This window comes from Mytilus edulis, unplaced genomic scaffold (assembly GCF_963676685.1).
Source record: "Mytilus edulis unplaced genomic scaffold, xbMytEdul2.2 SCAFFOLD_1118, whole genome shotgun sequence".
In the NCBI taxonomy this organism is placed as follows: Eukaryota; Metazoa; Mollusca; class Bivalvia; order Mytilida; family Mytilidae; genus Mytilus; species Mytilus edulis.
Window position 1 is genome coordinate 1 of NW_027268053.1, and position 25,412 is coordinate 25,412.

Here is a 25,412-nt window from a genome sequence, read left to right on the forward strand (position 1 = left end):
ACAACACACAGACCCTGTTAAAGCATTCAATAAAATTTTCTGGTGCCTAAAAGTGCATTTTGACAGAGAAATTATACAAAAATGAAGATTTCATAAAAAAAACACCAAAATACTTAATTATTCTAGCCAAAGGAAACCTGGTATTTTATACTGTAGAAACCACTATAAACTACTGTAAAAGTCATTTGAATCATATAATTAGAGTGCAATGAAGTGCAAATTTTCAAAACTTGTTCTTTCACATAATTGTATTTGAGAAAAAATGTTTTTTACATGTATTTCAGTGAAAATCTTTTATCAGTGAGATATCGGCATGAGGTTTTAAAGGAAACATTGTGACATCACACGTAATATGGCATCATTAAATAACGACATACAAAAATAATGCTAATTATAGTTTGCAGTGTTAAATGAGGAACAGTTGCCGCAAGGTTTAACTTGAAATATGGAGTCGAAAAGATCAGTAACCAAGCATTTTCATTTAATGCCAAGACCATAGCAACAGTTTTCATATCAGTATATTTTTAACATACCGACTGTAATTTGAATTGCATAAATACCATAAATAAACAATTTAGAGCTTGCCAAATAAAACAAAATGCTTACCAGTTATTCAGGACCTTTTAAAACCTCTAGTTTGTCATCTCAGGTTAAAAAGTAATGATATGTCTGGAACTGAAATAAGACAAAAAAATTACTCAGGCTATGTTATTATTTGGTTTAAATACATAAGTAATTATTGAGAGAGCAAAAATCAAATTCTCGAACGTTTTATCGCAAAGAAAGAAAAATGCTTCTCCCTTGTGGCTTATCAACCTTCATTAAAATCTTTTATATTAGAAGCAACGAGTGGTAGCTAACTAGCTTAATAGTTGAAAAGGTGCAGCAATATTGTTTTCAAAAGGTTTGTTGACCCTCCCCCTTTTTCACTGAGAAAAGACAATATCTTGTGATTTGCTAGTGTGCATTACAAATAATAATTCATGATTTCTTTAATACATGTACATGTTTGTCTGTTTATTAACTGCATATGATATCTACTGACTGACCATGGGTCAAATTATTGGATAAAAGCACATGATGATGATGTATTTCACTTTACTCGTATGAAGTGTGTTATCTCCCTTGATTATCAGTTATTCCTGTAAACCGGAGTGATAATTACATAACAAAGACTGTATTGTGTCATGTTTACTTACAGATAAAACTATTATGTTAGTTCATGCCTTTTTCAATTCATAAACAAATTCCTTTCGGATCTCTCGGGGGTGTAAACAAAGTTAGAATTGTGCCTAAAAAAAGTGTTCAGCCCCGTGCCTGTAATGCTTTCTAAAAGCGAAAATTTCATTGAGTATCTGCTGGTATTTATCTATAATGGTTATCTGAAATCATCTGGGATATCTAGGTATAAATAAAAAAATACTTACCATCATTTTCACAATTTTCCCGGGTGTACAAGGTGAAATCATCCATAGATCACTCTGAAAACTTCTGATTTATCTTTTTGTAATTTAAATTGGCTCAATATCTTTAATTGTTTTTCCATAGGCGGTAATGGTAACGTTTTTTCCTGTAGCTCAGTCCATATCGTAAACTTGGATATGTATGATAGCTCGTTTCGAAGCTGTGACATTTTCACATATGTGGTTAAATTTTCGGGGTACGAAGTGAGATTACTTTTTCCGTTAATTAGCAAACCCCGAACATCCTTTTGTGATGCGGCTCCTTGTGGTAAAATATCCCCTTTTTAACACAATAAGTTCTTTGAAAATTTAATACTTTGAACACATTTAATAGCTCCATAGTTTTTACCCATTTATTCTATGTTCCTCTACTTTCCTAATCACCACAAATAATTAAGTTCAGTCATTTGTTAAAAATAGAAACATGTCCAATATCACTACACAGAGATTTTTTCTTTACACGTGACTTTTGAGTTCCTCATTTCAAGGCGCATTAGGGATGTTGTCCCATATTGCAATCCATAGTTCTGATTTTTCCAAATATTTTTATGTGATCTTCATCGGTATGACATTCTGAATAAATCTGTGTATTTTTGTCCATTTCTGAAAAAAAATAAAGTTGTTTTAGCACTATAAGGCAATGACACTTTTATCACTATATTTATTTATTTTGAATACAAAGTGTATGCATAATTAATTTCTTACAGTATACCTTCACTAGTCAAAAGAAGGACAAAACATCTGAATGTAACCTTAAATTACAACACACAGACCCTGTTAAAGCATTCAATAAAATTTTCTGGTGCCTAAAAGTGCATTTTGACAGAGAAATTATACAAAAATGAAGATTTCATAAAAAAAACACCAAAATACTTAATTATTCTAGCCAAAGGAAACCTGGTATTTTATACTGTAGAAACCACTATAAACTACTGTAAAAGTCATTTGAATCATATAATTAGAGTGCAATGAAGTGCAAATTTTCAAAACTTGTTCTTTCACATAATTGTATTTGAGAAAAAATGTTTTTTTACATGTATTTCAGTGAAAATCTTTTATCAGTGAGATATCGGCATGAGGTTTTAAAGGAAACATTGTGACATCACACGTAATATGGCATCATTAAATAACGACATACAAAAATAATGCTAATTATAGTTTGCAGTGTTAAATGAGGAACAGTTGCCGCAAGGTTTAACTTGAAATATGGAGTCGAAAAGATCAGTAACCAAGCATTTTCATTTAATGCCAAGACCATAGCAACAGTTTTCATATCAGTATATTTTTAACATACCGACTGTAATTTGAATTGCATAAATACCATAAATAAACAATTTAGAGCTTGCCAAATAAAACAAAATGCTTACCAGTTATTCAGGACCTTTTAAAACCTCTAGTTTGTCATCTCAGGTTAAAAAGTAATGATATGTCTGGAACTGAAATAAGACAAAAAAATTACTCAGGCTATGTTATTATTTGGTTTAAATACATAAGTATTATTGAGAGAGCAAAAATCAAATTCTCGAACGTTTTATCGCAAAGAAAGAAAAATGCTTCTCCCTTGTGGCTTATCAACCTTCATTAAAATCTTTTATATTAGAAGCAACGAGTGGTAGCTAACTAGCTTAATAGTTGAAAAGGTGCAGCAATATTGTTTTCAAAAGGTTTGTTGACCCTCCCCCTTTTTCACTGAGAAAAGACAATATCTTGTGATTTGCTAGTGTGCATTACAAATAATAATTCATGATTTCTTTAATACATGTACATGTTTGTCTGTTTATTAACTGCATATGATATCTACTGACTGACCATGGGTCAAATTATTGGATAAAAGCACATGATGATGATGTATTTCACTTTACTCGTATGAAGTGTGTTATCTCCCTTGATTATCAGTTATTCCTGTAAACCGGAGTGATAATTACATAACAAAGACTGTATTGTGTCATGTTTACTTACAGATAAAACTATTATGTTAGTTCATGCCTTTTTCAATTCATAAACAAATTCCTTTCGGATCTCTCGGGGGTGTAAACAAAGTTAGAATTGTGCCTAAAAAAAGTGTTCAGCCCCGTGCCTGTAATGCTTTCTAAAAGCGAAAATTTCATTGAGTATCTGCTGGTATTTATCTATAATGGTTATCTGAAATCATCTGGGATATCTAGGTATAAATAAAAAAATACTTACCATCATTTTCACAATTTTCCCGGGTGTACAAGGTGAAATCATCCATAGATCACTCTGAAAACTTCTGATTTATCTTTTTGTAATTTAAATTGGCTCAATATCTTTAATTGTTTTTCCATAGGCGGTAATGGTAACGTTTTTTCCTGTAGCTCAGTCCATATCGTAAACTTGGATATGTATGATAGCTCGTTTCGAAGCTGTGACATTTTCACATATGTGGTTAAATTTTCGGGGTACGAAGTGAGATTACTTTTTCCGTTAATTAGCAAACCCCGAACATCCTTTTGTGATGCGGCTCCTTGTGGTAAAATATCCCCTTTTTAACACAATAAGTTCTTTGAAAATTTAATACTTTGAACACATTTAATAGCTCCATAGTTTTTACCCATTTATTCTATGTTCCTCTACTTTCCTAATCACCACAAATAATTAAGTTCAGTCATTTGTTAAAAATAGAAACATGTCCAATATCACTACACAGAGATTTTTTCTTTACACGTGACTTTTGAGTTCCTCATTTCAAGGCGCATTAGGGATGTTGTCCCATATTGCAATCCATAGTTCTGATTTTTCCAAATATTTTTATGTGATCTTCATCGGTATGACATTCTGAATAAATCTGTGTATTTTTGTCCATTTCTGAAAAAAAATAAAGTTGTTTTAGCACTATAAGGCAATGACACTTTTATCACTATATTTATTTATTTTGAATACAAAGTGTATGCATAATTAATTTCTTACAGTATACCTTCACTAGTCAAAAGAAGGACAAAACATCTGAATGTAACCTTAAATTACAACACACAGACCCTGTTAAAGCATTCAATAAAATTTTCTGGTGCCTAAAAGTGCATTTTGACAGAGAAATTATACAAAAATGAAGATTTCATAAAAAAAACACCAAAATACTTAATTATTCTAGCCAAAGGAAACCTGGTATTTTATACTGTAGAAACCACTATAAACTACTGTAAAAGTCATTTGAATCATATAATTAGAGTGCAATGAAGTGCAAATTTTCAAAACTTGTTCTTTCACATAATTGTATTTGAGAAAAAATGTTTTTTACATGTATTTCAGTGAAAATCTTTTATCAGTGAGATATCGGCATGAGGTTTTAAAGGAAACATTGTGACATCACACGTAATATGGCATCATTAAATAACGACATACAAAAATAATGCTAATTATAGTTTGCAGTGTTAAATGAGGAACAGTTGCCGCAAGGTTTAACTTGAAATATGGAGTCGAAAAGATCAGTAACCAAGCATTTTCATTTAATGCCAAGACCATAGCAACAGTTTTCATATCAGTATATTTTTAACATACCGACTGTAATTTGAATTGCATAAATACCATAAATAAACAATTTAGAGCTTGCCAAATAAAACAAAATGCTTACCAGTTATTCAGGACCTTTTAAAACCTCTAGTTTGTCATCTCAGGTTAAAAAGTAATGATATGTCTGGAACTGAAATAAGACAAAAAAATTACTCAGGCTATGTTATTATTTGGTTTAAATACATAAGTATTATTGAGAGAGCAAAAATCAAATTCTCGAACGTTTTATCGCAAAGAAAGAAAAATGCTTCTCCCTTGTGGCTTATCAACCTTCATTAAAATCTTTTATATTAGAAGCAACGAGTGGTAGCTAACTAGCTTAATAGTTGAAAAGGTGCAGCAATATTGTTTTCAAAAGGTTTGTTGACCCTCCCCCTTTTTCACTGAGAAAAGACAATATCTTGTGATTTGCTAGTGTGCATTACAAATAATAATTCATGATTTCTTTAATACATGTACATGTTTGTCTGTTTATTAACTGCATATGATATCTACTGACTGACCATGGGTCAAATTATTGGATAAAAGCACATGATGATGATGTATTTCACTTTACTCGTATGAAGTGTGTTATCTCCCTTGATTATCAGTTATTCCTGTAAACCGGAGTGATAATTACATAACAAAGACTGTATTGTGTCATGTTTACTTACAGATAAAACTATTATGTTAGTTCATGCCTTTTTCAATTCATAAACAAATTCCTTTCGGATCTCTCGGGGGTGTAAACAAAGTTAGAATTGTGCCTAAAAAAAGTGTTCAGCCCCGTGCCTGTAATGCTTTCTAAAAGCGAAAATTTCATTGAGTATCTGCTGGTATTTATCTATAATGGTTATCTGAAATCATCTGGGATATCTAGGTATAAATAAAAAAATACTTACCATCATTTTCACAATTTTCCCGGGTGTACAAGGTGAAATCATCCATAGATCACTCTGAAAACTTCTGATTTATCTTTTTGTAATTTAAATTGGCTCAATATCTTTAATTGTTTTTCCATAGGCGGTAATGGTAACGTTTTTTCCTGTAGCTCAGTCCATATCGTAAACTTGGATATGTATGATAGCTCGTTTCGAAGCTGTGACATTTTCACATATGTGGTTAAATTTTCGGGGTACGAAGTGAGATTACTTTTTCCGTTAATTAGCAAACCCCGAACATCCTTTTGTGATGCGGCTCCTTGTGGTAAAATATCCCCTTTTTAACACAATAAGTTCTTTGAAAATTTAATACTTTGAACACATTTAATAGCTCCATAGTTTTTACCCATTTATTCTATGTTCCTCTACTTTCCTAATCACCACAAATAATTAAGTTCAGTCATTTGTTAAAAATAGAAACATGTCCAATATCACTACACAGAGATTTTTTCTTTACACGTGACTTTTGAGTTCCTCATTTCAAGGCGCATTAGGGATGTTGTCCCATATTGCAATCCATAGTTCTGATTTTTCCAAATATTTTTATGTGATCTTCATCGGTATGACATTCTGAATAAATCTGTGTATTTTTGTCCATTTCTGAAAAAAAATAAAGTTGTTTTAGCACTATAAGGCAATGACACTTTTATCACTATATTTATTTATTTTGAATACAAAGTGTATGCATAATTAATTTCTTACAGTATACCTTCACTAGTCAAAAGAAGGACAAAACATCTGAATGTAACCTTAAATTACAACACACAGACCCTGTTAAAGCATTCAATAAAATTTTCTGGTGCCTAAAAGTGCATTTTGACAGAGAAATTATACAAAAATGAAGATTTCATAAAAAAAACACCAAAATACTTAATTATTCTAGCCAAAGGAAACCTGGTATTTTATACTGTAGAAACCACTATAAACTACTGTAAAAGTCATTTGAATCATATAATTAGAGTGCAATGAAGTGCAAATTTTCAAAACTTGTTCTTTCACATAATTGTATTTGAGAAAAAATGTTTTTTACATGTATTTCAGTGAAAATCTTTTATCAGTGAGATATCGGCATGAGGTTTTAAAGGAAACATTGTGACATCACACGTAATATGGCATCATTAAATAACGACATACAAAAATAATGCTAATTATAGTTTGCAGTGTTAAATGAGGAACAGTTGCCGCAAGGTTTAACTTGAAATATGGAGTCGAAAAGATCAGTAACCAAGCATTTTCATTTAATGCCAAGACCATAGCAACAGTTTTCATATCAGTATATTTTTAACATACCGACTGTAATTTGAATTGCATAAATACCATAAATAAACAATTTAGAGCTTGCCAAATAAAACAAAATGCTTACCAGTTATTCAGGACCTTTTAAAACCTCTAGTTTGTCATCTCAGGTTAAAAAGTAATGATATGTCTGGAACTGAAATAAGACAAAAAAATTACTCAGGCTATGTTATTATTTGGTTTAAATACATAAGTATTATTGAGAGAGCAAAAATCAAATTCTCGAACGTTTTATCGCAAAGAAAGAAAAATGCTTCTCCCTTGTGGCTTATCAACCTTCATTAAAATCTTTTATATTAGAAGCAACGAGTGGTAGCTAACTAGCTTAATAGTTGAAAAGGTGCAGCAATATTGTTTTCAAAAGGTTTGTTGACCCTCCCCCTTTTTCACTGAGAAAAGACAATATCTTGTGATTTGCTAGTGTGCATTACAAATAATAATTCATGATTTCTTTAATACATGTACATGTTTGTCTGTTTATTAACTGCATATGATATCTACTGACTGACCATGGGTCAAATTATTGGATAAAAGCACATGATGATGATGTATTTCACTTTACTCGTATGAAGTGTGTTATCTCCCTTGATTATCAGTTATTCCTGTAAACCGGAGTGATAATTACATAACAAAGACTGTATTGTGTCATGTTTACTTACAGATAAAACTATTATGTTAGTTCATGCCTTTTTCAATTCATAAACAAATTCCTTTCGGATCTCTCGGGGGTGTAAACAAAGTTAGAATTGTGCCTAAAAAAAGTGTTCAGCCCCGTGCCTGTAATGCTTTCTAAAAGCGAAAATTTCATTGAGTATCTGCTGGTATTTATCTATAATGGTTATCTGAAATCATCTGGGATATCTAGGTATAAATAAAAAAATACTTACCATCATTTTCACAATTTTCCCGGGTGTACAAGGTGAAATCATCCATAGATCACTCTGAAAACTTCTGATTTATCTTTTTGTAATTTAAATTGGCTCAATATCTTTAATTGTTTTTCCATAGGCGGTAATGGTAACGTTTTTTCCTGTAGCTCAGTCCATATCGTAAACTTGGATATGTATGATAGCTCGTTTCGAAGCTGTGACATTTTCACATATGTGGTTAAATTTTCGGGGTACGAAGTGAGATTACTTTTTCCGTTAATTAGCAAACCCCGAACATCCTTTTGTGATGCGGCTCCTTGTGGTAAAATATCCCCTTTTTAACACAATAAGTTCTTTGAAAATTTAATACTTTGAACACATTTAATAGCTCCATAGTTTTTACCCATTTATTCTATGTTCCTCTACTTTCCTAATCACCACAAATAATTAAGTTCAGTCATTTGTTAAAAATAGAAACATGTCCAATATCACTACACAGAGATTTTTTCTTTACACGTGACTTTTGAGTTCCTCATTTCAAGGCGCATTAGGGATGTTGTCCCATATTGCAATCCATAGTTCTGATTTTTCCAAATATTTTTATGTGATCTTCATCGGTATGACATTCTGAATAAATCTGTGTATTTTTGTCCATTTCTGAAAAAAAATAAAGTTGTTTTAGCACTATAAGGCAATGACACTTTTATCACTATATTTATTTATTTTGAATACAAAGTGTATGCATAATTAATTTCTTACAGTATACCTTCACTAGTCAAAAGAAGGACAAAACATCTGAATGTAACCTTAAATTACAACACACAGACCCTGTTAAAGCATTCAATAAAATTTTCTGGTGCCTAAAAGTGCATTTTGACAGAGAAATTATACAAAAATGAAGATTTCATAAAAAAAACACCAAAATACTTAATTATTCTAGCCAAAGGAAACCTGGTATTTTATACTGTAGAAACCACTATAAACTACTGTAAAAGTCATTTGAATCATATAATTAGAGTGCAATGAAGTGCAAATTTTCAAAACTTGTTCTTTCACATAATTGTATTTGAGAAAAAATGTTTTTTACATGTATTTCAGTGAAAATCTTTTATCAGTGAGATATCGGCATGAGGTTTTAAAGGAAACATTGTGACATCACACGTAATATGGCATCATTAAATAACGACATACAAAAATAATGCTAATTATAGTTTGCAGTGTTAAATGAGGAACAGTTGCCGCAAGGTTTAACTTGAAATATGGAGTCGAAAAGATCAGTAACCAAGCATTTTCATTTAATGCCAAGACCATAGCAACAGTTTTCATATCAGTATATTTTTAACATACCGACTGTAATTTGAATTGCATAAATACCATAAATAAACAATTTAGAGCTTGCCAAATAAAACAAAATGCTTACCAGTTATTCAGGACCTTTTAAAACCTCTAGTTTGTCATCTCAGGTTAAAAAGTAATGATATGTCTGGAACTGAAATAAGACAAAAAAATTACTCAGGCTATGTTATTATTTGGTTTAAATACATAAGTATTATTGAGAGAGCAAAAATCAAATTCTCGAACGTTTTATCGCAAAGAAAGAAAAATGCTTCTCCCTTGTGGCTTATCAACCTTCATTAAAATCTTTTATATTAGAAGCAACGAGTGGTAGCTAACTAGCTTAATAGTTGAAAAGGTGCAGCAATATTGTTTTCAAAAGGTTTGTTGACCCTCCCCCTTTTTCACTGAGAAAAGACAATATCTTGTGATTTGCTAGTGTGCATTACAAATAATAATTCATGATTTCTTTAATACATGTACATGTTTGTCTGTTTATTAACTGCATATGATATCTACTGACTGACCATGGGTCAAATTATTGGATAAAAGCACATGATGATGATGTATTTCACTTTACTCGTATGAAGTGTGTTATCTCCCTTGATTATCAGTTATTCCTGTAAACCGGAGTGATAATTACATAACAAAGACTGTATTGTGTCATGTTTACTTACAGATAAAACTATTATGTTAGTTCATGCCTTTTTCAATTCATAAACAAATTCCTTTCGGATCTCTCGGGGGTGTAAACAAAGTTAGAATTGTGCCTAAAAAAAGTGTTCAGCCCCGTGCCTGTAATGCTTTCTAAAAGCGAAAATTTCATTGAGTATCTGCTGGTATTTATCTATAATGGTTATCTGAAATCATCTGGGATATCTAGGTATAAATAAAAAAATACTTACCATCATTTTCACAATTTTCCCGGGTGTACAAGGTGAAATCATCCATAGATCACTCTGAAAACTTCTGATTTATCTTTTTGTAATTTAAATTGGCTCAATATCTTTAATTGTTTTTCCATAGGCGGTAATGGTAACGTTTTTTCCTGTAGCTCAGTCCATATCGTAAACTTGGATATGTATGATAGCTCGTTTCGAAGCTGTGACATTTTCACATATGTGGTTAAATTTTCGGGGTACGAAGTGAGATTACTTTTTCCGTTAATTAGCAAACCCCGAACATCCTTTTGTGATGCGGCTCCTTGTGGTAAAATATCCCCTTTTTAACACAATAAGTTCTTTGAAAATTTAATACTTTGAACACATTTAATAGCTCCATAGTTTTTACCCATTTATTCTATGTTCCTCTACTTTCCTAATCACCACAAATAATTAAGTTCAGTCATTTGTTAAAAATAGAAACATGTCCAATATCACTACACAGAGATTTTTTCTTTACACGTGACTTTTGAGTTCCTCATTTCAAGGCGCATTAGGGATGTTGTCCCATATTGCAATCCATAGTTCTGATTTTTCCAAATATTTTTATGTGATCTTCATCGGTATGACATTCTGAATAAATCTGTGTATTTTTGTCCATTTCTGAAAAAAAATAAAGTTGTTTTAGCACTATAAGGCAATGACACTTTTATCACTATATTTATTTATTTTGAATACAAAGTGTATGCATAATTAATTTCTTACAGTATACCTTCACTAGTCAAAAGAAGGACAAAACATCTGAATGTAACCTTAAATTACAACACACAGACCCTGTTAAAGCATTCAATAAAATTTTCTGGTGCCTAAAAGTGCATTTTGACAGAGAAATTATACAAAAATGAAGATTTCATAAAAAAAACACCAAAATACTTAATTATTCTAGCCAAAGGAAACCTGGTATTTTATACTGTAGAAACCACTATAAACTACTGTAAAAGTCATTTGAATCATATAATTAGAGTGCAATGAAGTGCAAATTTTCAAAACTTGTTCTTTCACATAATTGTATTTGAGAAAAAATGTTTTTTACATGTATTTCAGTGAAAATCTTTTATCAGTGAGATATCGGCATGAGGTTTTAAAGGAAACATTGTGACATCACACGTAATATGGCATCATTAAATAACGACATACAAAAATAATGCTAATTATAGTTTGCAGTGTTAAATGAGGAACAGTTGCCGCAAGGTTTAACTTGAAATATGGAGTCGAAAAGATCAGTAACCAAGCATTTTCATTTAATGCCAAGACCATAGCAACAGTTTTCATATCAGTATATTTTTAACATACCGACTGTAATTTGAATTGCATAAATACCATAAATAAACAATTTAGAGCTTGCCAAATAAAACAAAATGCTTACCAGTTATTCAGGACCTTTTAAAACCTCTAGTTTGTCATCTCAGGTTAAAAAGTAATGATATGTCTGGAACTGAAATAAGACAAAAAAATTACTCAGGCTATGTTATTATTTGGTTTAAATACATAAGTATTATTGAGAGAGCAAAAATCAAATTCTCGAACGTTTTATCGCAAAGAAAGAAAAATGCTTCTCCCTTGTGGCTTATCAACCTTCATTAAAATCTTTTATATTAGAAGCAACGAGTGGTAGCTAACTAGCTTAATAGTTGAAAAGGTGCAGCAATATTGTTTTCAAAAGGTTTGTTGACCCTCCCCCTTTTTCACTGAGAAAAGACAATATCTTGTGATTTGCTAGTGTGCATTACAAATAATAATTCATGATTTCTTTAATACATGTACATGTTTGTCTGTTTATTAACTGCATATGATATCTACTGACTGACCATGGGTCAAATTATTGGATAAAAGCACATGATGATGATGTATTTCACTTTACTCGTATGAAGTGTGTTATCTCCCTTGATTATCAGTTATTCCTGTAAACCGGAGTGATAATTACATAACAAAGACTGTATTGTGTCATGTTTACTTACAGATAAAACTATTATGTTAGTTCATGCCTTTTTCAATTCATAAACAAATTCCTTTCGGATCTCTCGGGGGTGTAAACAAAGTTAGAATTGTGCCTAAAAAAAGTGTTCAGCCCCGTGCCTGTAATGCTTTCTAAAAGCGAAAATTTCATTGAGTATCTGCTGGTATTTATCTATAATGGTTATCTGAAATCATCTGGGATATCTAGGTATAAATAAAAAAATACTTACCATCATTTTCACAATTTTCCCGGGTGTACAAGGTGAAATCATCCATAGATCACTCTGAAAACTTCTGATTTATCTTTTTGTAATTTAAATTGGCTCAATATCTTTAATTGTTTTTCCATAGGCGGTAATGGTAACGTTTTTTCCTGTAGCTCAGTCCATATCGTAAACTTGGATATGTATGATAGCTCGTTTCGAAGCTGTGACATTTTCACATATGTGGTTAAATTTTCGGGGTACGAAGTGAGATTACTTTTTCCGTTAATTAGCAAACCCCGAACATCCTTTTGTGATGCGGCTCCTTGTGGTAAAATATCCCCTTTTTAACACAATAAGTTCTTTGAAAATTTAATACTTTGAACACATTTAATAGCTCCATAGTTTTTACCCATTTATTCTATGTTCCTCTACTTTCCTAATCACCACAAATAATTAAGTTCAGTCATTTGTTAAAAATAGAAACATGTCCAATATCACTACACAGAGATTTTTTCTTTACACGTGACTTTTGAGTTCCTCATTTCAAGGCGCATTAGGGATGTTGTCCCATATTGCAATCCATAGTTCTGATTTTTCCAAATATTTTTATGTGATCTTCATCGGTATGACATTCTGAATAAATCTGTGTATTTTTGTCCATTTCTGAAAAAAAATAAAGTTGTTTTAGCACTATAAGGCAATGACACTTTTATCACTATATTTATTTATTTTGAATACAAAGTGTATGCATAATTAATTTCTTACAGTATACCTTCACTAGTCAAAAGAAGGACAAAACATCTGAATGTAACCTTAAATTACAACACACAGACCCTGTTAAAGCATTCAATAAAATTTTCTGGTGCCTAAAAGTGCATTTTGACAGAGAAATTATACAAAAATGAAGATTTCATAAAAAAAACACCAAAATACTTAATTATTCTAGCCAAAGGAAACCTGGTATTTTATACTGTAGAAACCACTATAAACTACTGTAAAAGTCATTTGAATCATATAATTAGAGTGCAATGAAGTGCAAATTTTCAAAACTTGTTCTTTCACATAATTGTATTTGAGAAAAAATGTTTTTTACATGTATTTCAGTGAAAATCTTTTATCAGTGAGATATCGGCATGAGGTTTTAAAGGAAACATTGTGACATCACACGTAATATGGCATCATTAAATAACGACATACAAAAATAATGCTAATTATAGTTTGCAGTGTTAAATGAGGAACAGTTGCCGCAAGGTTTAACTTGAAATATGGAGTCGAAAAGATCAGTAACCAAGCATTTTCATTTAATGCCAAGACCATAGCAACAGTTTTCATATCAGTATATTTTTAACATACCGACTGTAATTTGAATTGCATAAATACCATAAATAAACAATTTAGAGCTTGCCAAATAAAACAAAATGCTTACCAGTTATTCAGGACCTTTTAAAACCTCTAGTTTGTCATCTCAGGTTAAAAAGTAATGATATGTCTGGAACTGAAATAAGACAAAAAAATTACTCAGGCTATGTTATTATTTGGTTTAAATACATAAGTATTATTGAGAGAGCAAAAATCAAATTCTCGAACGTTTTATCGCAAAGAAAGAAAAATGCTTCTCCCTTGTGGCTTATCAACCTTCATTAAAATCTTTTATATTAGAAGCAACGAGTGGTAGCTAACTAGCTTAATAGTTGAAAAGGTGCAGCAATATTGTTTTCAAAAGGTTTGTTGACCCTCCCCCTTTTTCACTGAGAAAAGACAATATCTTGTGATTTGCTAGTGTGCATTACAAATAATAATTCATGATTTCTTTAATACATGTACATGTTTGTCTGTTTATTAACTGCATATGATATCTACTGACTGACCATGGGTCAAATTATTGGATAAAAGCACATGATGATGATGTATTTCACTTTACTCGTATGAAGTGTGTTATCTCCCTTGATTATCAGTTATTCCTGTAAACCGGAGTGATAATTACATAACAAAGACTGTATTGTGTCATGTTTACTTACAGATAAAACTATTATGTTAGTTCATGCCTTTTTCAATTCATAAACAAATTCCTTTCGGATCTCTCGGGGGTGTAAACAAAGTTAGAATTGTGCCTAAAAAAAGTGTTCAGCCCCGTGCCTGTAATGCTTTCTAAAAGCGAAAATTTCATTGAGTATCTGCTGGTATTTATCTATAATGGTTATCTGAAATCATCTGGGATATCTAGGTATAAATAAAAAAATACTTACCATCATTTTCACAATTTTCCCGGGTGTACAAGGTGAAATCATCCATAGATCACTCTGAAAACTTCTGATTTATCTTTTTGTAATTTAAATTGGCTCAATATCTTTAATTGTTTTTCCATAGGCGGTAATGGTAACGTTTTTTCCTGTAGCTCAGTCCATATCGTAAACTTGGATATGTATGATAGCTCGTTTCGAAGCTGTGACATTTTCACATATGTGGTTAAATTTTCGGGGTACGAAGTGAGATTACTTTTTCCGTTAATTAGCAAACCCCGAACATCCTTTTGTGATGCGGCTCCTTGTGGTAAAATATCCCCTTTTTAACACAATAAGTTCTTTGAAAATTTAATACTTTGAACACATTTAATAGCTCCATAGTTTTTACCCATTTATTCTATGTTCCTCTACTTTCCTAATCACCACAAATAATTAAGTTCAGTCATTTGTTAAAAATAGAAACATGTCCAATATCACTACACAGAGATTTTTTCTTTACACGTGACTTTTGAGTTCCTCATTTCAAGGCGCATTAGGGATGTTGTCCCATATTGCAATCCATAGTTCTGATTTTTCCAAATATTTTTATGTGATCTTCATCGGTATGACATTCTGAATAAATCTGTGTATTTTTGTCCATTTCTGAAAAAAAATAAAGTTGTTTTAGCACTATAAGGCAATGACACTTTTATCACTATATTTATTTATTTTGAATACAAAGTGTATGCATAATTAATTTCTTACAGTATACCTTCACTAGTCAAAAGAAGGACAAAACATCTGAATGTAACCTTAAATTACAACACACAGACCCTGTTAAAGCATTCAATAAAATTTTCTGGTGCCTAAAAGTGCATTTTGACAGAGAAATTATACAAAAATGAAGATTTCATAAAAAAAACACCAAAATACTTAATTATTCTAGCCAAAGGAAACCTGGTATTTTATACTGTAGAAACCACTATAAACTACTGTAAAAGTCATTTGAATCATATAATTAGAGTGCAATGAAGTGCAAATTTTCAAAACTTGTTCTTTCACATAATTGTATTTGAGAAAAAATGTTTTTTACATGTATTTCAGTGAAAATCTTTTATCAGTGAGATATCGGCATGAGGTTTTAAAGGAAACATTGTGACATCACACGTAATATGGCATCATTAAATAACGACATACAAAAATAATGCTAATTATAGTTTGCAGTGTTAAATGAGGAACAGTTGCCGCAAGGTTTAACTTGAAATATGGAGTCGAAAAGATCAGTAACCAAGCATTTTCATTTAATGCCAAGACCATAGCAACAGTTTTCATATCAGTATATTTTTAACATACCGACTGTAATTTGAATTGCATAAATACCATAAATAAACAATTTAGAGCTTGCCAAATAAAACAAAATGCTTACCAGTTATTCAGGACCTTTTAAAACCTCTAGTTTGTCATCTCAGGTTAAAAAGTAATGATATGTCTGGAACTGAAATAAGACAAAAAAATTACTCAGGCTATGTTATTATTTGGTTTAAATACATAAGTATTATTGAGAGAGCAAAAATCAAATTCTCGAACGTTTTATCGCAAAGAAAGAAAAATGCTTCTCCCTTGTGGCTTATCAACCTTCATTAAAATCTTTTATATTAGAAGCAACGAGTGGTAGCTAACTAGCTTAATAGTTGAAAAGGTGCAGCAATATTGTTTTCAAAAGGTTTGTTGACCCTCCCCCTTTTTCACTGAGAAAAGACAATATCTTGTGATTTGCTAGTGTGCATTACAAATAATAATTCATGATTTCTTTAATACATGTACATGTTTGTCTGTTTATTAACTGCATATGATATCTACTGACTGACCATGGGTCAAATTATTGGATAAAAGCACATGATGATGATGTATTTCACTTTACTCGTATGAAGTGTGTTATCTCCCTTGATTATCAGTTATTCCTGTAAACCGGAGTGATAATTACATAACAAAGACTGTATTGTGTCATGTTTACTTACAGATAAAACTATTATGTTAGTTCATGCCTTTTTCAATTCATAAACAAATTCCTTTCGGATCTCTCGGGGGTGTAAACAAAGTTAGAATTGTGCCTAAAAAAAGTGTTCAGCCCCGTGCCTGTAATGCTTTCTAAAAGCGAAAATTTCATTGAGTATCTGCTGGTATTTATCTATAATGGTTATCTGAAATCATCTGGGATATCTAGGTATAAATAAAAAAATACTTACCATCATTTTCACAATTTTCCCGGGTGTACAAGGTGAAATCATCCATAGATCACTCTGAAAACTTCTGATTTATCTTTTTGTAATTTAAATTGGCTCAATATCTTTAATTGTTTTTCCATAGGCGGTAATGGTAACGTTTTTTCCTGTAGCTCAGTCCATATCGTAAACTTGGATATGTATGATAGCTCGTTTCGAAGCTGTGACATTTTCACATATGTGGTTAAATTTTCGGGGTACGAAGTGAGATTACTTTTTCCGTTAATTAGCAAACCCCGAACATCCTTTTGTGATGCGGCTCCTTGTGGTAAAATATCCCCTTTTTAACACAATAAGTTCTTTGAAAATTTAATACTTTGAACACATTTAATAGCTCCATAGTTTTTACCCATTTATTCTATGTTCCTCTACTTTCCTAATCACCACAAATAATTAAGTTCAGTCATTTGTTAAAAATAGAAACATGTCCAATATCACTACACAGAGATTTTTTCTTTACACGTGACTTTTGAGTTCCTCATTTCAAGGCGCATTAGGGATGTTGTCCCATATTGCAATCCATAGTTCTGATTTTTCCAAATATTTTTATGTGATCTTCATCGGTATGACATTCTGAATAAATCTGTGTATTTTTGTCCATTTCTGAAAAAAAATAAAGTTGTTTTAGCACTATAAGGCAATGACACTTTTATCACTATATTTATTTATTTTGAATACAAAGTGTATGCATAATTAATTTCTTACAGTATACCTTCACTAGTCAAAAGAAGGACAAAACATCTGAATGTAACCTTAAATTACAACACACAGACCCTGTTAAAGCATTCAATAAAATTTTCTGGTGCCTAAAAGTGCATTTTGACAGAGAAATTATACAAAATGAAGATTTCATAAAAAAAACACCAAAATACTTAATTATTCTAGCCAAAGGAAACCTGGTATTTTATACTGTAGAAACCACTATAAACTACTGTAAAAGTCATTTGAATCATATAATTAGAGTGCAATGAAGTGCAAATTTTCAAAACTTGTTCTTTCACATAATTGTATTGAGAAAAAATGTTTTTTACATGTATTTCAGTGAAAATCTTTTATCAGTGAGATATCGGCATGAGGTTTTAAAGGAAACATTGTGACATCACACGTAATATGGCATCATTAAATAACGACATACAAAAATAATGCTAATTATAGTTTGCAGTGTTAAATGAGGAACAGTTGCCGCAAGGTTTAACTTGAAATATGGAGTCGAAAAGATCAGTAACCAAGCATTTTCATTTAATGCCAAGACCATAGCAACAGTTTTCATATCAGTATATTTTTAACATACCGACTGTAATTTGAATTGCATAAATACCATAAATAAACAATTTAGAGCTTGCCAAATAAACAAAATGCTTACCAGTTATTCAGGACCTTTTAAAACCTCTAGTTTGTCATCTCAGGTTAAAAGTAATGATATGTCTGGAACTGAAATAAGACAAAAAAATTACTCAGGCTATGTTATTATTTGGTTTAAATACATAAGTATTATTGAGAGAGCAAAAATCAAATTCTCGAACGTTTTATCGCAAAGAAAGAAAAATGCTTCTCCCTTGTGGCTTATCAACCTCATTAAATCTTTTATATTAGAAGCAACGAGTGGTAGCTAACTAGCTTAATAGTTGAAAAGGTGCAGCAATATTGTTTTCAAAAGGTTTGTTGACCTCCCCCTTTTTCACTGAGAAAAGACAATATCTTGTGATTTGCTAGTGTGCATTACAAATAATAATTCATGATTTCTTTAATACATGTACATGTTTGTCTGTTTATTAACTGCATATGATATCTACTGACTGACCATGGGTCAAATTATTGGATAAAAGCACATGATGATGATGTATTTCACTTTACTCGTATGAAGTGTGTTATCTCCTTGATTATCAGTTATTCTGTAAACCGGAGTGATAATTACATAACAAAGACTGTATTGTGTCATGTTTACTTACAGATAAAACTATTATGTTAGTTCATGCCTTTTCAATTCATAAACAAATTCCTTTCGGATCTCTCGGGGGTGTAAACAAAGTTAGAATTGTGCCTAAAAAAAGTGTTCAGCCCCGTGCCTGTAATGCTTTCTAAAAGCGAAAATTTCATTGAGTATCTGCTGGTATTTATCTATAATGGTTATCTGAAATCATCTGGGATATCTAGGTATAAATAAAAAATACTTACCATCATTTTCACAATTTTCCCGGGTGTACAAGGTGAAATCATCCATAGATCACTCTGAAAACTTCTGATTTATCTTTTGTAATTTAAATTGGCTCAATATCTTTAATTGTTTTTCCATAGGCCGGTAATGGTAACGTTTTTTCCTGTAGCTCAGTCCATATCGTAAACTTGGATATGTATGATAGCTCGTTTCGAAGCTGTGACATTTTCACATATGTGGTTAAATTTTCGGGGTACGAAGTGAGATTACTTTTTCCGTTAATTAGCAAACCCCGAACATCCTTTTGTGATGCGGCTCTTGTGGTTAAAATATTCCCCTTTTTAACACAATAAGTTCTTTGAAAATTTAATACTTTGCAACACATTAATAGCTCCATAGTTTTTACCCATTTATTCTATGTTCCTCTACTTTCCTAATCACCACAAATAATTAAGTTCAGTCATTTGTTAAAAATAGAAACATGTCCAATATCACTACACAGAGATTTTTTCTTTACACGTGACTTTTGAGTTCCTCATTTCAAGGCGCATTCAGGGATGTTGTCCCATATTGCAATCCATAGTTCTGATTTTTCCAAATATTTTTATGTGATCTTCATCGGTATGACATTCTGAATAAATCTGTGTATTTTTGTCCATTTCTGAAAAAAATAAAGTTGTTTTAGCACTATAAGGCAATGACACTTTTATCACTATATTTATTTATTTTGAATACAAAGTGTATGCATAATTAATTTCTTACAGTATACCTTCACTAGTCAAAAGAAGGACAAAACATCTGAATGTAACCTTAAATTACAACACACAGACCCTGTTAAAGCATTCAATAAAATTTTCTGGTGCCTAAAAGTGCATTTTGACAGAGAAATTATACAAAAATGAAGATTTCATAAAAAAAACACCAAATACTTAATTATTCTAGCCAAAGGAAACCTGGTATTTTATACTGTAGAAACCACTATAAACTACTGTAAAAGTCATTTGAATCATATAATTAGAGTGCAATGAAGTGCAAATTTTCAAAACTTGTTCTTTCACATAATTGTATTTGAGAAAAAATGTTTTTTACATGTATTTCAGTGAAAATCTTTTATCAGTGAGATATCGGCATGAGGTTTTAAAGGAAACATTGTGACATCACACGTAATATGGCATCATTAAATAACGACATACAAAAATAATGCTAATTATAGTTTGCAGTGTTAAATGAGGAACAGTTGCCGCAAGGTTTAACTTGAAATATGGAGTCGAAAAGATCAGTAACCAAGCATTTTCATTTAATGCCAAGACCATAGCAACAGTTTTCATATCAGTATATTTTTAACATACCGACTGTAATTTGAATTGCATAAATACCATAAATAAACAATTTAGAGCTTGCCAAATAAAACAAAATGCTTACCAGTTATTCAGGACCTTTTAAAACCTCTAGTTTGTCATCTCAGGTTAAAAAGTAATGATATGTCTGGAACTGAAATAAGACAAAAAAATTACTCAGGCTATGTTATTATTTGGTTTAAATACATAAGTATTATTGAGAGAGCAAAAATCAAATTCTCGAACGTTTTATCGCAAAGAAAGAAAAATGCTTCTCCCTTGTGGCTTATCAACCTTCATTAAAATCTTTTATATAGAAGCAACGAGTGGTAGCTAACTAGCTTAATAGTTGAAAAGGTGCAGCAATATTGTTTTCAAAAGGTTTGTTGACCCTCCCCCTTTTTCACTGAGAAAAGACAATATCTTGTGATTTGCTAGTGTGCATTACAAATAATAATTCATGATTTCTTTAATACATGTACATGTTTGTCTGTTTATTAACTGCATATGATATCTACTGACTGACCATGGGTCAAATTATGGGATAAAAGCACATGATGATGATGTATTTCACTTTACTCGTATGAAGTGTGTTATCTCCCTTGATTATCAGTTATTCCTGTAAACCGGAGTGATAATTACATAACAAAGACTGTATTGTGTCATGTTTACTTACAGATAAAAACTATTATGTTAGTTCATGCCTTTTTCAATTCATAAACAAATTCCTTTCGGATCTCTCGGGGGTGTAAACAAAGTTAGAATTGTGCCTAAAAAAAGTGTTCAGCCCCGTGCCTGTAATGCTTTCTAAAAGCGAAAATTTCATTGAGTATCTGCTGGTATTTATCTATAATGGTTATCTGAAATCATCTGGGATATCTAGGTATAAATAAAAAAATACTTACCATCATTTTCACAATTTTCCGGGTGTACAAGGTGAAATCATCCATAGATCACTCTGAAAACTTCTGATTTATCTTTTTGTAATTTAAATTGGCTCAATATCTTTAATTGTTTTTCCATAGGCGGTAATGGTAACGTTTTTTCCTGTAGCTCAGTCCATATCGTAAACTTGGATATGTATGATAGCTCGTTTCGAAGCTGTGACATTTTCACATATGTGGTTAAATTTTCGGGGTACGAAGTGAGATTACTTTTTCCGTTAATTAGCAAACCCCGAACATCCTTTTGTGATGCGGCTCCTTGTGGTAAAATATCCCCTTTTTAACACATAAGTTCTTTGAAAATTTAATACTTTGAACACATTTAATAGCTCCATAGTTTTTACCCATTTATTCTATGTTCCTCTACTTTCCTAATCACCACAAATAATTAAGTTCAGTCATTTGTTAAAAATAGAAACATGTCCAATATCACTACACAGAGATTTTTTCTTTACACGTGACTTTTGAGTTCCTCATTTCAAGGCGCATTAGGGATGTTGTCCAAATAGGTAACAGGCCTTGAAGACCCATCTTTCTTAGAAACTAAGAAAATATAGGAAATAAACTGATTTTCCAATGATCGATCAACCTCTTAAATAGCTCCCTTACAATGTAGCTATCAATTTTTGGACTTCTGAAATTATTTCATCCTTATGAAAGGTGAATGTATTTTATTCAAATATGTGGTACATCACTAAAAATAATTTTATAACCATTTCTTATTAAATCTAATATCAATAGATCATTAGTAACATTTTCCAAATCATAATATTTAAGTTATCTACTGTATATAGCAACTGGTTGAGAAAAGTGACCTCTTTGAAATTCTTTGTTCCTTTTTTGGAAACCTCCTCCCTCTCAATGAAGGGAATTGCCTACTAGTATACACCCTGTTGACCAACAGAGCCTCCGCAGTTTAAAAGACTGATATTGCCTTTCCCATAACAGCTGGGAGTAAAATATTGCTAGACCTGGAACCTCTTCCAAGGAATCTAGAATTTGCTTTAGAATCTTTGTATAATCACCAAGTTTGCTTCATGCAATCATAACTAAAAACGTAATAAATCAACTATCACATCAGAATTACAAATAAGTTTTATCATCTAGATATTTCTGAGCATCTCCTATGCGTTTAAATAGAAACCCATGGTCAAACAAACAAAATAGAATTTTACAATAAAATCCTCAACAATAGGGGTGATGATCAACCCCCTTAATAAAGTATCTCTGGGTTTCCTGCATCTTTGAAACACATAGTGGGCCTGTCTAGGCAGTGCCATTTCAATCTTGTTATTTATCCTAGACACACTAGGATTACTCACAGTTCTCAGGGTGATAGTATTACTCCTCTATGAACTTGATATTTTCCTGATTTGATATTACTGAACATGGTAGTATTATTAACAGTCACAGAAAGTCCAGAAGAAAACTTAGAGACAGTTTTCTGCCTTTTTAAACAATTTTGGATTTTCCAAGCAAAATCATGATTCAGCTGTTCAACAAACAGGATGAGATAATGGACCATTAATCTCACTAAGAGCCTTAATGCAGGATCAAAAGACTTATCAAAATTCAGTTCCGGCTGGACTATCATCAGCCATGGCACAAACTCCAAAAGGAGGTACATGAACAGTATCATTACAGTAGTTCAGATCAAAATTAGAACTAAATCTTCATTAAAGTAAGCCTCTAATGGCAAAATTTGAATAAAGCAGCAGGTTTCTCTACAAACTCTGCTTGAGTTGAAGGCAGAGAAACTGTCTCAAACCTCATGATTCATACATGTTCTTTACTACATTAATAATAATGAGGTCAATGCATCAATATGTATTGTACATGACTATCTTAAATCTCAACAGCACTATCTGAGAAAAATTCACAAATGAAGGAGATTTTGAGCCATTGTAATTTAATAATGTGTACCTGTGCAGGTAAAACACGTGTAAATTCTGAAGAGTACTCACGACCTTCAGGTGAATAGAAATACTTTTAAATATCTACCTGTTTAAAAAAACAGGAGTATGAATTAAGTAACAAATGTGCTGTACGTCGTACTAAGGCAAATACTTAATGAATATATAAAATTGTCATACATCGTAAACAATAAAAATTTTAATTAATTTCCATCGACACTTGTCATACATCGTAGACAAGAAATTTTTTAATTCATTTCCATCAACACTTGTCATACATCGTAGACAATTGAGGAATTATTATTTCTAATAACAAAATAACATTAGAACTTGTCGTACATCGTAGACAAGTTAAATGTAACTTTAGTAACTTTCCCCTAAATCTTAGATAAAAATAAATAACTAAAATGATTTCAAGTGAAGTGTTCACTTCACACCCTCTAGAAAAATAATGACAAGTTATTATGGAACAGGTGCTTATATACTAGGGTCAAGGTCACTGGCCAGCTATGGTCTGGTGGTTATAGTTTATTTCTTTAAACAGAGATATTACATGTAAGCTTCACCCCTCATAGAGAAGTTAAGCTAATTTATTACTTGAGACCGAAGGCGAAATATGAATAAGAATATAATGGTAATCCATTTGTAATTGAAAATATAATGAGAAGTTTACTAATTGGTACATTAATAAAATTGCTTTCTTGATGATTAACAGTTCACACATCTCTTATTCAAACCTTTGTCAACTGGTTCCACATGGGAGCAGGATCTGCTTTCCTTTCAAGGCACTTGAGATCACCCCAAGTTTTGGGGGGTTCATGTTGCAAATTCAAACTTCTTGAAAGCTTTATATTTTAGAAGGAGGAAGATCTGGATGCTTCATACTTTGTATATAGATGCCTCATGTTACGAAGTTTCCGTCTGTCTCATGACCATTGTCCATGACCTCATTTTCATGGTTCAGCGACTACTTGAAAAAAGTTCAGATTTTTTGTAATGTTAATTTCTCTCTTATTCTAAGTACAAATGTATTAGGATAACTATATTTGGTATGTGCGTACCTTGCAAGGTCCTCATGTCTGTCACACAATTTTCTTTTGACCATGGCTTCATTTTTATGGTTCAGTGGTCAAAGTCAGTTTTTGAGTTTTGGTCTTTTTTTTTCTAATACTATATGCAATAGGTCAACTATATTTGGTGTATGAAAATGTTTTATGATGTACATGTCAGTTTCCTAGGTATTATTTTACCTTGACCACATTTTCACAGTTCAGTGCTCAGTGTTACAATTTGTGTTTTGGTCTGTTTGTCTTAAACTATAACTATATTTGTTGTATGGAAGAATCGTAAGCTGCAAATGTCTACCTGGCATGGTTCATCTGACCTTGACCTCATTATCATGGTTCATAGTCAATGTTTAGTTTTATTGGTTAAGTCTGTTTCTTAGAAACTATAAGCAATAGGTCAACTATATTTAGTGAAATGATTGATTGTATTAAAGGTGTACATGTATTTCTCGTTTGGTTTATATGACCTTGACCTCATTTTCTTGGATTATGATAAGTTTATGTGATAGTTGTAGTTAATATTTATGACTATCAACATAATATCAATGATGAGAAAGAAATCGAGCCATTTCAGCGTGTGCACTCTTGTCTATGTTGTTTGTTGGAGCCATGGCTTTGTCAGTTTGCTTTCTTCATATCAGTTTGAATGTCCCTATGGTATCTTTAGCTTCTCTTTGCTCTCTGGCCATACTGAAAGAATCTGGATTCTAAGTTTTTAGAAACACCTAAGAAAATCTGTCGGCTTTGAATCAAATTTTAAACTCAAATTCATTTTACATTAAATTTGTTTATCTAAATTAAAAGTATAAATAGTGATGTGGTTCTTAAGTGTTTCACGTTTCTCATTTTTTCTATAGATTAAATAGTCAGTTTTCAAGTTTGAATGGTTTTACACTAGTCATTTTTGGGGCCCCTTATAGCTTGCTGTTTGGTGTGAGCCAAGGCTCTATGTTAAAGACTGTTTTTGACCTATAATGG

General features: G+C 31.5%; 2 long non-coding RNA genes across 11 annotated transcripts; both read right to left on the bottom strand.

Annotated features, from left to right (window-relative positions):
- Positions 1–587: 587 nt before the first annotated feature.
- LOC139506733 (uncharacterized) lies at positions 588–19,291 on the bottom strand. 10 transcript variants are annotated; one of them, XR_011660319.1, is made up of 17 exons: positions 18,382–18,450; positions 16,983–17,621; positions 16,163–16,231; positions 14,761–15,399; positions 13,941–14,009; positions 12,539–13,177; positions 11,719–11,787; positions 10,317–10,955; positions 9,497–9,565; positions 8,095–8,733; positions 7,275–7,343; positions 5,873–6,511; positions 5,053–5,121; positions 3,651–4,289; positions 2,831–2,899; positions 1,200–2,066; positions 588–675 (listed from the first exon to the last, which is right to left on the bottom strand). It is a non-coding gene; the product is annotated as an uncharacterized lncRNA (long non-coding RNA). The 10 variants fall into 10 exon arrangements; XR_011660318.1 differs by having other exon boundaries at positions 607–675; positions 1,428–2,066; XR_011660321.1 differs by lacking the exon at positions 588–675 and having other exon boundaries at positions 1,973–2,066; positions 3,423–4,289.
- Positions 19,292–19,740: 449 nt separating this feature from the next.
- Positions 19,741–21,490, bottom strand: LOC139506732 (uncharacterized). Its single transcript, XR_011660317.1, has 3 exons — positions 21,416–21,490; positions 20,596–20,664; positions 19,741–19,834 (listed from the first exon to the last, which is right to left on the bottom strand). It is a non-coding gene; the product is annotated as an uncharacterized lncRNA (long non-coding RNA).
- Between the last annotated feature and the right edge of the window lie 3,922 nt (positions 21,491–25,412).